Source organism: Crotalus tigris, unplaced genomic scaffold, assembly GCF_016545835.1.
Source record: "Crotalus tigris isolate CLP2741 ecotype Arizona unplaced genomic scaffold, ASM1654583v1 scf7180000023675.2660513, whole genome shotgun sequence".
In the NCBI taxonomy this organism is placed as follows: domain Eukaryota; kingdom Metazoa; phylum Chordata; class Lepidosauria; order Squamata; family Viperidae; genus Crotalus; species Crotalus tigris.
The window spans coordinates 1,781,925-1,794,872 of record NW_024100112.1 but is presented as its reverse complement, the minus strand read 5'-3'; the positions used below and the strand labels follow the sequence as shown (position 1 = coordinate 1,794,872).

The window sequence follows — 12,948 nt, the reverse complement described above, 5'->3', positions numbered from 1 at the left end:
GGGCTTTATATTGTTATATACAGAGAACCTCATCCTTCCGCAAAACAGAAGCTCTGTTTGTGTCCTTTCACCCTTCGTCACTAGGACAAAATATTTCTTCACCCACAATAGGCAGGTGGATTAGAGCTTGTATTTCTCTGGAATACCAGACTCAGTCACTGCAAGCTCCTAGACATATCACGGCCCATTCCACCCAGGGCGCAGCTACTACAGCTGCCTGGTCTACCCAGGCCTCCATAAAGGAAGTTTGTAGAGCAGCAACATGGGCATCGCTCTCTTCCTTTATCCGTCACTACAAGATGGATATATATGCCTCTTCTATGGCTTCATTTGGCCGCAAGGTTCTAGAACACGCATTAACGTTGGATGGGACCCAGGCCAAATCTAATTCCCCACCCTAGGGACACAGGGCTTTGGTATGTCCCATCCGTGGATTCTCCATCCAATCATGCTGGAGAAGGGGGCGTTGTCTTACCTGAACGCCTTTTCTCAGCATGATGATGGAGAATCCACTCCCTCTCATAAGGTCAGTTGGCCTGGTTCCCATATTGATCAGACGCGTCGGACCAAAGTCTGAGTATCGCCTTAGCCTAAAACTGGGGTGCAGTTGGCACAGAGGGGGCGGTACTAAATTTCAGACTTAGTCTAATTGGAGCAGATAGATTAAGACAACCCATCCGTGGATTCTCCATCATCATGCTGAGAAAAGGCGTTCAGGTAAGACAACGCCCCCTTCTCTAATGAATTAAGACTCTATTGTCTTATTAGTTTGTTAAGATATATGATAGATTTTACATATAAGGTCTGTATTTTAAATATTAGATCATATGAGGAATTGTGATAAAGGAATCATGTTTAATTAAAATTTGGAAAAAAGATAAATGTTAAATTAAAATATTAAGGGAAAATCAATTACCAGGTTACTGATTTGCTAAAAGTTTGAATGTTTATAGATAACTAAGATTTGAATTTAAGATATTGTCATGAGTTGAGACACAGGTTAAATAAAACTTAGAAGTATAAATACTAATAATTAAATTCGTATATTAGCTTGTAGTATAAATGCTGATGGTTTATTTATTTATCTCTTTTTCTGGAAAGGAAGAAAGGAAAGAAGTAGAAAAAAGGAAAAGAAAAGAAAAATTATTAGTCCTAAATATGAGATGGGAGACTGAGAAACTGGGATCATTTAAAATCTGGAAATGATAAAGATTAAACGTTAAATTTAAATATTAATGCAAAATTAAAGTTAAGAAAAACTTATTAGGTTATTGTCTAAAAGATGGAATGTCAAATTAGTTAAGATATGTATAGACTGAAGATTATTAATGAATATTAGAAAGATATTTTTTGTTTGATTGATAGAATAAGAACTGTATTGATCTGAATATGATAGTAGATCTTATGGGGGAAAGAGAGGGAATTTGTTGTTGTAATACTTTGAGATTTGTACTGATGATATTTAAATGTAATGGAATTACGATGCTCAACCGCCATGCTACTTTTCAAATATGTAAATGCAATATTGGAAAATTAATAAAAAACTTTGATATATGAAATAGAAGATTACGTACGGGATTGCCCCATGTGTGACACCACAAAGCCTCATATGGGGAGGCCACTTGGGTTGTTGCAACGAATGGCGGACCCGACCGAGCCATGGGAGGATATAGCCATGGACTTCATCATGGAGCTGCCAGAGAGCTGTGGATGTACAGTTATATGGACAGTAATTGACCTTTTTTCTAGGCAGGCCCATTTCATTCCATGCAAGGGGTTTCTGTCTGCTTGAAAGCTGGCCAAACTGTTCATCACACAGGTATACTGCCTGCACAGGGTGCCCCGACGGATCATATCAGACCGGGGAGTGCAGTTCACTGCTCACTTCTGGCGGGAGTTCGTCCGCTCCATCGGATCATCCCAAGGACTCAGCTCAGCTTTTCATCCCAGGACCAACGGGGCAGCTGAATGGGTCAACGCGATGGTGGAACATCTCCTACCAACAGACGGACTGGGTTGACCTGTTACCATTTGCTAAAGTGGCATATAATAACACGATCCACAGCAGCACTGGATTCACCCCCTTCTGGGTGGTACATGGTGTGGACTTTATCCTGATTTCCGAGTGCCCGCAGGTGGACCCCTCCCCGTCACCCCCAGGACTGGATAAATCATATACAGGGGGTCTGGGACAGCATAAAAAGAGTCCTACTAAAAGCAGAGAAAGCCTCAAAGGCGCAGGCCAATAAGAAACAGGCGCCACAAAAGCCCTTTCGGGTGGGGCTGTCAACCAAGTATCTGTGCCTGAAAATACCTTGAAAAAAATTAGGGCCAAAATTCATAGGCTCATTCCAGGTTACGCAGGTCATTAACCCAGCCATTGTACGGCTGCAGCTACCCCGTCTTCTAGGAAAGGTGCACCCAGTCTTCCATTGCAGCTTACTGAAGCCAGTGGAAGGGTCCTCTTTTAGGTCCATGAAATATATACCGGGTCGTGTTGCAGGGGACCATTATGAGATCCAAGAGGTGTTAGACTCCTTTGTCCGACAGGGACATTTGCATATCTGGTATGGTGGAAGAGGTACCCTGTGATGGATGCATCCTGGGTGGGGGAAGCAGGCATGAAAGTCCCCCGGTTGTTGCAGCGTTTCACCAACAGTGTCCCCATAAGCCAGGGGGGGTTGGCTGTATCATCTATCACAGCCCATGATTAATCACATGGTTTTCCCTGCCTTCCAGGTAGAGCCCTGGTAGAGGGGGCCGCCTGTCAAGTCTCTGTGGGCTTGACACTGATGGGAGGAGGGAGGGGGCAAGGACAGCACCTGGGGGCATCCAGATACAGAGGAAGAGGCCAACGACAAGACCAATAGCAATAGCCCTTCCCTCTCCCATTACCTGGACTATTGAAGGGCAGAGTGTGGTGGCATGGCCATCAGCTCTGCAGTCGTCCTGCCGAACAACTGACCGACTCCACGTTCAGCCCGCCGAACTGCTGTTTGGCGCAGGGAAGCACTAGGATGCCGGAATCCTGCAGCACAGCCCAATGAGCAGCTGGTCTGTGCAGGGACACTACATGGGGCCGGAAGCCCGCAGTGTGTCCTGCCCGGCTGTTCTTATCACCTCACATGCCGGATGCTGGTTAGGTGGGTGGGGGTGGGGCCTGGTTGGGAAACGCATATGTAAGGCGCTGGGAGGCAATTGCTCTTAGCGCTAACTTTGTTTGTTGTTTCTGTGACTAAACACATGCCAGAACGTTCTGTGATTAAAACCAGCCACCTGTGAACTCACCGACATGTGTCTTGCTGGAGCCAGGGATGTGGTAAGGACTTCTGACAATATATTTCCTTAGTCCACGGGTCGGCAAACCATGGCTCCAGAGCTCATGTGGCTCTTTAAGCCACCTCCTGCGGCTCCCAGCCATGTGCCGTGCCCCCCCAAAAAGTGGGACTAAAAATGTTGAACAAATCAATTCAAACTTCTCATGAAAAAAAAAACTCAGAAAGTTTGAATTGATTGGTTCAAGGGACGCCGTCCATCTGTCAAACCCCGTGGGCTCGACATAGACAGGAGGGGAGAAAGACAGCTCTGGAAGGAAGCAGCCCCGCAGCCAGAAGCCGGTGGTCCGAGCGGAGTGGCACGGAAAACCTACCGGACACATGGGATGCTCCAGCATTGCAGGTGAGCAAGGCTTGCTGTCCGCGGCCCAGTTCCACACCCCGACAACCAGCTGGAGCAGCTTTTACTGTTCCAACCTGGGGACATCAGTGGCATAGAAGGTGGTTTGGCAGCATTGCCACGGGCGGGGCGTCCTTGCAAACTCGGGCCCGGGCATTTCCCGCGGCTCAGGACTGGAGATGCCAGTGGCGCATGGCTTGGACTGTCAGTGTTGCCGTGGGACCACCCCCTGTGGTGCCAGCCAAAGCGGCGTGCTCCTGGCGACCCTCGAACCGGGCTGGCTTCCTCCCGTGAATCTCTCCCCCAGCGCGACCTATCAAAGGAAGCAGGAATGGTTGCAGCCAGGACACGCTTACCTGCCAGAGTACATTTGCCTGACCCGGGCAGGCCGCGGAGCAAATAGAGGCTTTTGCTGAAGCGGCAAGCAGGGGGCCTGCCTTGGGCATGGCAGGGCTGTTGGAGGCTGAAGGCCCTGAAGGCGCAGACCAGGCTATCTTCCATAGCGGCGGGACGGCAACTGTGGAAGCAACAGCCTGCTCATGTCCGGCGACAGCGACAGCGGAGCCATCTGGTGCTATTTACACAGCCGTTCATCCACATGACTGAAATAGACAACGGCCCCAATTCTGCTCTGGGGAAACGAGAGGGGAGAGGGGCAGCGCTGCCTATCTCAGTCACGCAGAAGAACAGTCGTGTAAACAGCACCAGATGTTTCCGTCGCCGCCGAAGATGAGCAGGCTGTTGCTTCCGCGGTTCCTGTCCATTGACTTCCACGGGGACACTTGGCAATGGCCGATTGAAACCACTTCAAGCATCGAGCTGCGGGATGGCTTTGAGTGGCAGAGAGAGACACAGAGACGCAATGCGTCTCCACAGGAGATGCAGCAAGGGCAGGATATAAGGAGGATTCAGCCTATGTCTCTGCACATGGACAGACTTAAACAGAGACTTCCAAACCTGACATGCATACAAATGTGGATGTCTGGAAAAAAAGGGGGGAAAGTGGGTGTGACTATTTAAAGTTCCCCACTTTTCCTTTCCTTCTTCCTCTTTGGCAGTGTTGACTTCTGCTCCTCCAATCCTGGTTGCTCATGGTCCCTGCCTGCCACGGCGATTTCTGAGAGCAGGGAGCAGCTGCCTACTGGGCAAGCCCCGAAAGCTTTCTTCCTCTTCCTGATCTTGCCTTTCTTGCTCGCCCTCTGATAGAGGCATCTGCTGGGTTTCCTCAACTTTCCCCCACCCCATTTTATTTAATCTCACCACCGCCTCCCTCTTTCACAAAGTTGACATTCCAGGGACTCGGACCTCGCTTCACTCCTGCAGTCATTTGGCGAAGCTTGAAGGAGAAGCCGCCTGCTCCCACCTCCTGCGGAGCAGAACTGCTGCTTCCTCGCCCTCCCAGTGAAAGAACCCCAGAGAAGTGGAAGACATCCTTTCTCCCTCTTTCCACTTCTCATCCTCTCTTTTCTGAGTATTCCTCCCAGAGCAAGCCAGAAGCCTCAACTCCAGCCTCCCGCAGCAGGCTGAGATAGGCGAGCCTGCAGCTCCTTCTCTCCATCGGCCTCCTCCTCCACTCCCTGGGAACCTTCACACCAAAAGACGGAAAGAAGAAAGTCCCAGGGAGGGAGAGCGTGGGGTGGGGGGAGAGCAGTCTTTTCCGAGGGGAAGAGAAGCCAAGAAGGGGCTGGACAGGGGCAGAGCCAGTGCATGTCTTGCCTTAGGCTCCACTCTTTAATCAAGCTCCCTGTTCCGTGCGCATGTGCGCGTGCACATGCACACACGCATTATGCGGCTCCCAGGTTTTTTTTGTGAAGAAACCAGGTCCAAGTGGCTCTTTCAGTGTTTCAGCTTGCCGACCCCTGCCTTAGTCTAAGGGTGCTTTCTTTTTAAGTTTTGAGGACTTTGTTCCATTTGTTTATAAAATGTAGTTTAATATTTTAAATTCTGAAGTATTTGTTTACTCCCACAAACAAAACATTTTGCTTCTTAATATGCTGTATAGTGCACTGAATATGTAAAAGTATTGAGTCACAACATTTATATCCAAGTTTGTTTAGTCCTTTCAAGATGCATTGGTGCTTTCAAGATGAGTCGAGAGATCAATGTCTGGGGCACCAAAATAGAAAGATGGGAAAGCCCTACCTAACCGTGTCATCCACATTATTGGAGAATTTCATGATCCATAGTAAAATCTGTAGTGGAGCTGCACTGAATAGGTGACTTAGAATTTGGATGATGCCCACATTCCTTTTCACACACTGAAAAAGTATGCACATTCTCTTTTGCCTTTCCTCATTCTCCCTGAAGTTTCAGCCCTTTTGTATGATGATGTCATATTCTAAAAAGTATAATTTGCATACATGCAACTAACTTCACTAGTTTCCAAGAGATGATTAAGATAGTTCTACAGATCTGTTATCTACCATATGTATTCAGATTGGTTTTATCTAGTTCCCCCCCCTTCCCCCCCACACGTATGCACACAAGTCAGACCTATTAAATAGAAATCTCACTTTATTTTCCACAAGTGTTTCCAAAAATATTTATATAAGTGGGCTGGTTAATCTAAGTTCATGCACTTTGTCAGAACAGATGGATTTTTTCAGGCTTATTAACTGACCTTTCTCATAGTGACTTGCATAACGTATGTCCGCTTCACAGGATCTCACTTGTAGCAACTCTGCAAAAGTCTTAAAAATCACATTCTGGTGGATCACTGCAAAACTCTTGAGGCTATTAAATTGTCTTTTTTCAGTATGGAAAATTTCCCCAGCACGCAGACGTATTGACACAGAGACTATGCTCTGGGGACCTGGGAATCTTGCTTCTGTTTCCTTGTTCTTTTACTCCCTCTTCAATTTTGTCACTTCAGAGAATACCACAAGCCCATACAGTCCAGTATTAAATCCAGAAATCAGAAAATGCCACATATAAGGAATCTCATTTTGTACTATACATTGTGTGTCTTTGCTTTAAGGATTTTGATTTCATCTCTGAAAAATAATTATTACAGCCCAAAGAATATTCATTTATGTCAAGGATGTGCAGCCCTAAGATCAAATGAAGCCCTCATTACTTTCAATTGCTCTTTGAGAGCAAGCAGCTCAGAGCTCTGCCAAAATCTACCTGGTAACTTGCTGAAGAGAAAAAAAGGTTGTCAGAGGGGAACAAAAAGAATGTCAGAAAAAAAAGTGAATTTTCAAATATTACCAAGCAAGGTTCCAAAACCATGTTCTTTCACCCTTTCCTTGGATCATGACTCTGCATTAAGAAATTGTGTTCCTAACAGGATTTATTGATACTTTTGCCCACATATTTCTATGTGCTTATCTCCCTATATCTTTGTCTGTGTCAAAGACTGCATTCAGTTCAATGTATATATTTCCAGAGTGGCATAGGAGTTATTTCATTTGCAAGTGACTGTGAAAAGGTGAAAGCACATTGTCCAATTCATTCTACAAGCAAAAGATTGTTTGGTAACAATAATCCAAAACCTTGGAATCTTCAATAAAAAAATAAATGTTGGTCCAGGCCTTAAGATGCAGTTTTGAAAGAAGAATTCTTTTGACTTAAATACAGTTGCTTCAAAATTTTGCCTCATAAGCAAAATTACAAAGGTAAAGAAAATGCAGGTAAAGTGACAGATAGCAAGGGACCAAATCAGTAATTCAATAAAATAAAGCATGATTTTAGTACCTTCAGTAACAGGGATCATTTTTATGCAATTTTCATAGATTCTTTAAAAAAAAACTTTAAAAAATGGGTCCAATCAAAGACAATTTCAGTGTTTTGGACTTGAATTGGAAAACTACATAGGAAAAAGGATTTTCTCTCTTGTCCAAATAATGGTTTGCCCTCTGCAAGTATGTTAACTAAGAACAAAGCAAAATCTAAGAGTTTTACAATTGATCTGCCCTGTCACATCTTGTTACCACTTAGGTTTTAGGCAAGTATTGAGAGACAAGTTAGACCACTCACAAACCAACTTAGAAAACTCCATTTGAAGATTCTGCAGAATAATGCAGCAAATCATTGTGGATTGTATATTAATTGGGTAATCATCTTCAGACAGAAGTGCAACACTGGCCCATATGCAATAATAATGCTTGATTATTTTTTTTACTGATGCAAAGTATATAAATATTTCAGTCTTGCACTAAATTACATTTTGGTTTTATGGGCTTAGATTGGACCTCAAGCAGCTTGGCTCCAAAGAGCATTCCTTGTGGCAAAAAAATTCCATCTGTAATGCACAGTTTGGCCCAATCCTCTGTAATGAAGACTGGCTTGGCAGATAGTCTATCAAAAAAAAAAAAAAAAACAAGAAGAAAGAAAGAAAGAAAAATGATGCAGATAATCTTGTTAAAAGGAGATAGCTCTGGACATTTTGAAGAATTCTAGGCTCCATTCCTTACTTGCCATTATGTTATGCTATTCCTTTGACGCTCACCCCTTCTCCCTTTGTCTTTCTCCTCATTGTTTTCTCTCTTTGAGCATTTCTAATTCTATATGAATGAAGCCACTCAAGGATAATTTAATTTAATCATAAAAATTAATAGTCTAGGAAAAGAATTATTTTACAAAACACATGCTTACCATAACAATCTGTTACCATAAAAATCTGAATTTGTAGTCACAATGATCAGTTTGCTGCTGTGATCTCCGATGTATTTCATATGGTTCACCATGCTGTAAACCTGGAAAACAAATTAATAACTGAAAAAGCAAGTGTTTGTGCGTGTGTACGTATGTATTTGTGATGTGTATGTATATAGAAATATGTAGGTATGTAATTCATGCTGTATGTGTAATTACATAATAATGCAGCTCTCCTCATTTGTCTTTCTGATCTCTCTCTGCAGAAACTGATATTCTTAAACAGCATAAATCAGACCAGTGGCAGCACAAGGAATAATTTTCAGTTCCTAAACATGGGGCAAGATTCCAAAGTAAGTTACCAGGTATGTGTGTTATGATAATAAGAACATGTACAAAAAGGATATAAAATATAACAACAGTCTGATAACAATTAAACTGTATATGTATTCCTTGCTTTTTCTCTTTCCCACTTTGAAATGGCATTATCCACACTTCTTAAAAATAAAAATATTTTTTATTATTGTGACATATTTTTGGCAGCAATTTTGGCCACTCACGTCTTGTGACATTACAAACAGCATCAAATGTTTCATTCATAGCTCAGAGATTTTAATGTCTTATATCTGGCATGTTATTCCTAGAGAAAAACAGAAAGAGAATTATATTAGTCTATTATATTAGTCATAGACCAGTCTTAAAATAAAACACATTAAAAATAAAATAACAACACAACAGAATAAGGATATTGCATTTGGTAGTTGCATTCATGGCCAACCCAGGTATGATTAATTGTACAGGTACTATAACAAAATTTGGCTAGGTTCAAGGAAATGAAATCATGTCATTCCTATAGTTTTCCCAATACCTTTAGTTTGAGCTTTTTCAACCTTTCTTACCTTAAAAACATGACAGCTTTGTTTAATGTGTAGCATAATATTATTGAGTTCTTTTGTATAATATAGCATATTCTTTTTTCTTCATTCAGTGCTCACCACAAATACCCATGTTTGCCTTGGCTGATCATAGCTTCCAGTATCCTTCATTCTACATTACAGTATCAGAAATATTGATGACCAGGCTGAAACATTAAGGAATTAATCAAAAATGAATTTTGAGAATCCAGAATACCATATTCAAGAGATCTTTGATAGATCATGTCTTAGATTTTCTTCTGACAGACATTTCATTACCAGACAAGGTCACACCATCAGTGTTCTGGCATGGGAAGCAAGTTTTGTTGGTGTTTTTTATATAGCCACTTGTACTACCAGTCTTATGTGGGTTTGGACAGACTATGTTGATTGATGGCTATTGTTCTAATCAGGTGATGGTTTCTGCTTACCTAGGATTTGGTTAATGGATGTACAATAAGTGAATGTGTGTTCTGGAGTGCCTCTTTCTTTGACCTGTTCTTGTTCCTTTGGAATGGTTCATAAATGGGGCTTATTTCTTTGTATCTATTGATTTAGTTCTGTCAGATGACCAATCTTCTAGAAATTCTCTTGTAATTTAAGACCTAACTTGATCTAAAATGTTTACTGTTTCTTAGCTGAAATTGTGGTTGAATCATAGACTCTATTTGAGCAAACAGATGGGGTAATGGCTAGAACCTAAAGAAATATTACCTACTAACTCAAAGTGTCTATGGAGATTCTCAGTGATCCAAGTCATAGTTGTCCCAAAGATACTTTTTCACAAGGCAACTGGACTTTCTTGCTTTTCTCTGAAGATGTTTCACTTCTCATCCAAGAAGATTTTTCAGCTCTGAAGAAGCTTCTTGGATAAAAAGTGAAACATCTTCAAAGAAAAACAAGTTGTCTCATGAAAAAGCATCTTTGGGACTTCTAACTCAAATTATAACCCATCCAATTTTTCAAAAGTAGAGAAATATATAAGTCTTTCCATGCATGCATGCACATACTATGCATCTCTTTTGTTTGTCTGTCATCTAATCTATTCATCCATGTATAATAAATAAATTCAAAATGTAAATTATTGTTTAGTCATTCCTTTGCTCCTGACTCTGCACCCTTATGGGAATAATTTTGCTAGGGCTATCTTTCAGTAATTGTTTCTTTGAAAACTTATGAGTTCCTTCTGTCATTAGTCATCATATCTACCCATTTTGCCTTCTGTCAGCTTCTTCAATTATTTTCACCTATGAGTTTCCTTTTGCATTATGTGTACAAAATATTTAACTTTAACAGTGAGCAATACAGTTTTACATCAGTTAATATTGAAGTATTTGTTCTTCTTTTGATCAAAAATATTCTTAATGATGTTCTTTTGCATCCAATTTTCATTCATTTTTGGTAGTTATAGTTATATGTTAAAAATATAGTCTTGATTGTTTGTTCCTTTGTTTTCCAAGAACTTTCATATTTGTTCCAAATAGCAGACATCTCATTATTTAATGGATACAGTGACCATCCCTGTGATTTTTTGAGCCTAGGAAGATGGTCTGTTATTGCCTTTCTCATTGGGTTCTTATTGCCTCTTGACATTACCTGCTTTGTTTTGTTTGTATTGAAAGCAGACAGGTATTTGCCCTGTTTCATCTTCAACAAAAGGTTTACTTCCCTTCTCTTATTAAAGTAGTATAACTGAAGTTATGTATGTTTTTCTCAGCATTTTTAATACTAATTTCTATTTCTTAGAGTCTATCATTTTGCATGACAGTATTTTATGAATAATTTCAATCAATAAGGTGACTGAATAAGGTGACCAAGCATTTCTTTGAATCATTTCGTTGTTTATATTTCAAACATTAGTTCCTATACATCCTACAAATTTGTAATAGCCAGATGAGATGATACAGTGATAACAGGGACCTTGGAGGTCTTCTAGTCCAACCCCCTGCTCAGGCAGGAAAGCCTATACCATTTCAGACAAATGTTTGTCCATTCTCTTCTTAAAAACTTCCAGTGCTGGAACATTCACAGCTTCTGGAGGCAAATTGTTCCACTGATTAATTGTTCTAACTATCAGGAAATTTCTCCTTACTTCTAGGTTGCTTCTCTCTTTGAGAAGTGCACCCATCTTTTAAGATCTATATACAATTATGGCCAAACATTTTAGTATATTCAATAAAGCAAAAATAGACCTCATTTTTGGAACTCCCTTGCATTTTCCATTATCCAATGGATGTGAGTAATATGATCTCTGGTGCTCTGTTCTTCTGAATCCAATATATACATCTGGAATTTTTTGTGATTGTTCTAAATACTTTCAAACTTTAGATTTCAAAATATTGAGCATTATCTTACTAGCATGTAAGAGAAAGGCAATTGTTGGTAATACTGCCCATTCGGGATATTGGACTATAAATTGATCTCTTTCAGTTGCTTGGCTATTGTTCTATTTTGCATCCCTGCTTGCAACCACAAATGGCACTTCAACTGCATCATCTTGAATGACTTTAAACAGTTCGGCTGATATTTTGTCAACTTTTGCAGCCTCTTTATTAGCAATAATTTCTTCACTTTTGCCATTTCATATTACTTTCCAAGAGGTCTGGCTCTAATTCAATAAGTAGATCATTGTTTGTGTCACTGATTTTGGGATCATTTAAAAATAGTTTTTCTGCCATCTCATCTTTATAAATTATTTTTCCATTAGCTTTTTGCCTTGTTTATTATTGTGTCCATAACTAAAGAATATTTTGCCTTGATGTCTGCAATTTTCATAAAGAAAATTTTTGTCCTTCCCTTCAATTGTTATCCTCGATTTCTGTCCACTATTTATTTAGATTACAAATTTTGTCACTGTTGCTCTTGCTCAATGTTTAACCAGTACCAATTTTTCTTTGTTTGCATTGTTTTGAGTTTTTTTTTAATATTTCTTTGGCTACTTTCAATATATCTACAGGGATATATTTTAGTTTCTTTTGCCTTTTGCATTCAGGATATTTTTATTCAAACACTTTTTATCAATTCTGATATGGTAAATTGATTCTTATTTTCACCAATAATCAGACTGAATATTGCTGAACATCTCCAAATGCTCTATTACTTCCAATATTGACATTTAAATTTCCTGTAATTAGAATAAAGTCTGGTTTTAGTCATATTCAGCATTTTCTTTAGGTCTCCAATTTATGGTTGAAGCATAAATGTGGACTTCCACTGAAATTCTATCACTATGAGCCCAATTAAAGTAATTATTATTACTTTTAAAGACCTACATGGGTTGGCACGAAGAAAGTTGCAGGACTATCAACTAGAATAAATCCATCTAACCAGTGATGGGATTCAAATATGTGAACAACCAGTTCTCTGGGTGGATGCTGCTTCCAGAAGGAATGGATTGGGTGCAGGATTCATCTTAAAACTATCCTGGTTGTTAATGTCTATTTGCTTTTCATGACAGAATATTGACTGGGTTGCTGTTTACTTCTACAATGGATTGTATTTAGTTTGATACCTCATCTATGACCTGCTTTTAATGACTAGCCCTTCTAAATGTGAATTCCTGAGAAGCTGATAAAGCAGCATTTGACCTGCTTCAGTTTGCCTACCGACCAAATCACTCTACGGAGGATGCTATTTCTTCTGTTCTCCATCTGAGCCTGAAGCACATGAAATACTCATGTGCATTTGCTGTTCGTTGACTTCAGTTCGGCGTTTAACACAATCATTCCCTAGCATCTAGTAGACAAACTGGGCCTTTTAGGCT

The 12,948-nt window shown here is 40.6% G+C and overlaps 1 long non-coding RNA gene across 1 annotated transcript; it reads right to left on the bottom strand.

Moving 5' to 3' along the window:
- Positions 1-6,171: 6,171 nt before the first annotated feature.
- LOC120297706 lies at positions 6,172-9,983 on the bottom strand. The gene is made up of 3 exons (XR_005553863.1): positions 8,832-9,983; positions 8,491-8,600; positions 6,172-8,372 (listed from the first exon to the last, which is right to left on the bottom strand). It is a non-coding gene; the product is annotated as an uncharacterized LOC120297706 (long non-coding RNA).
- Positions 9,984-12,948: the final 2,965 nt, after the last annotated feature.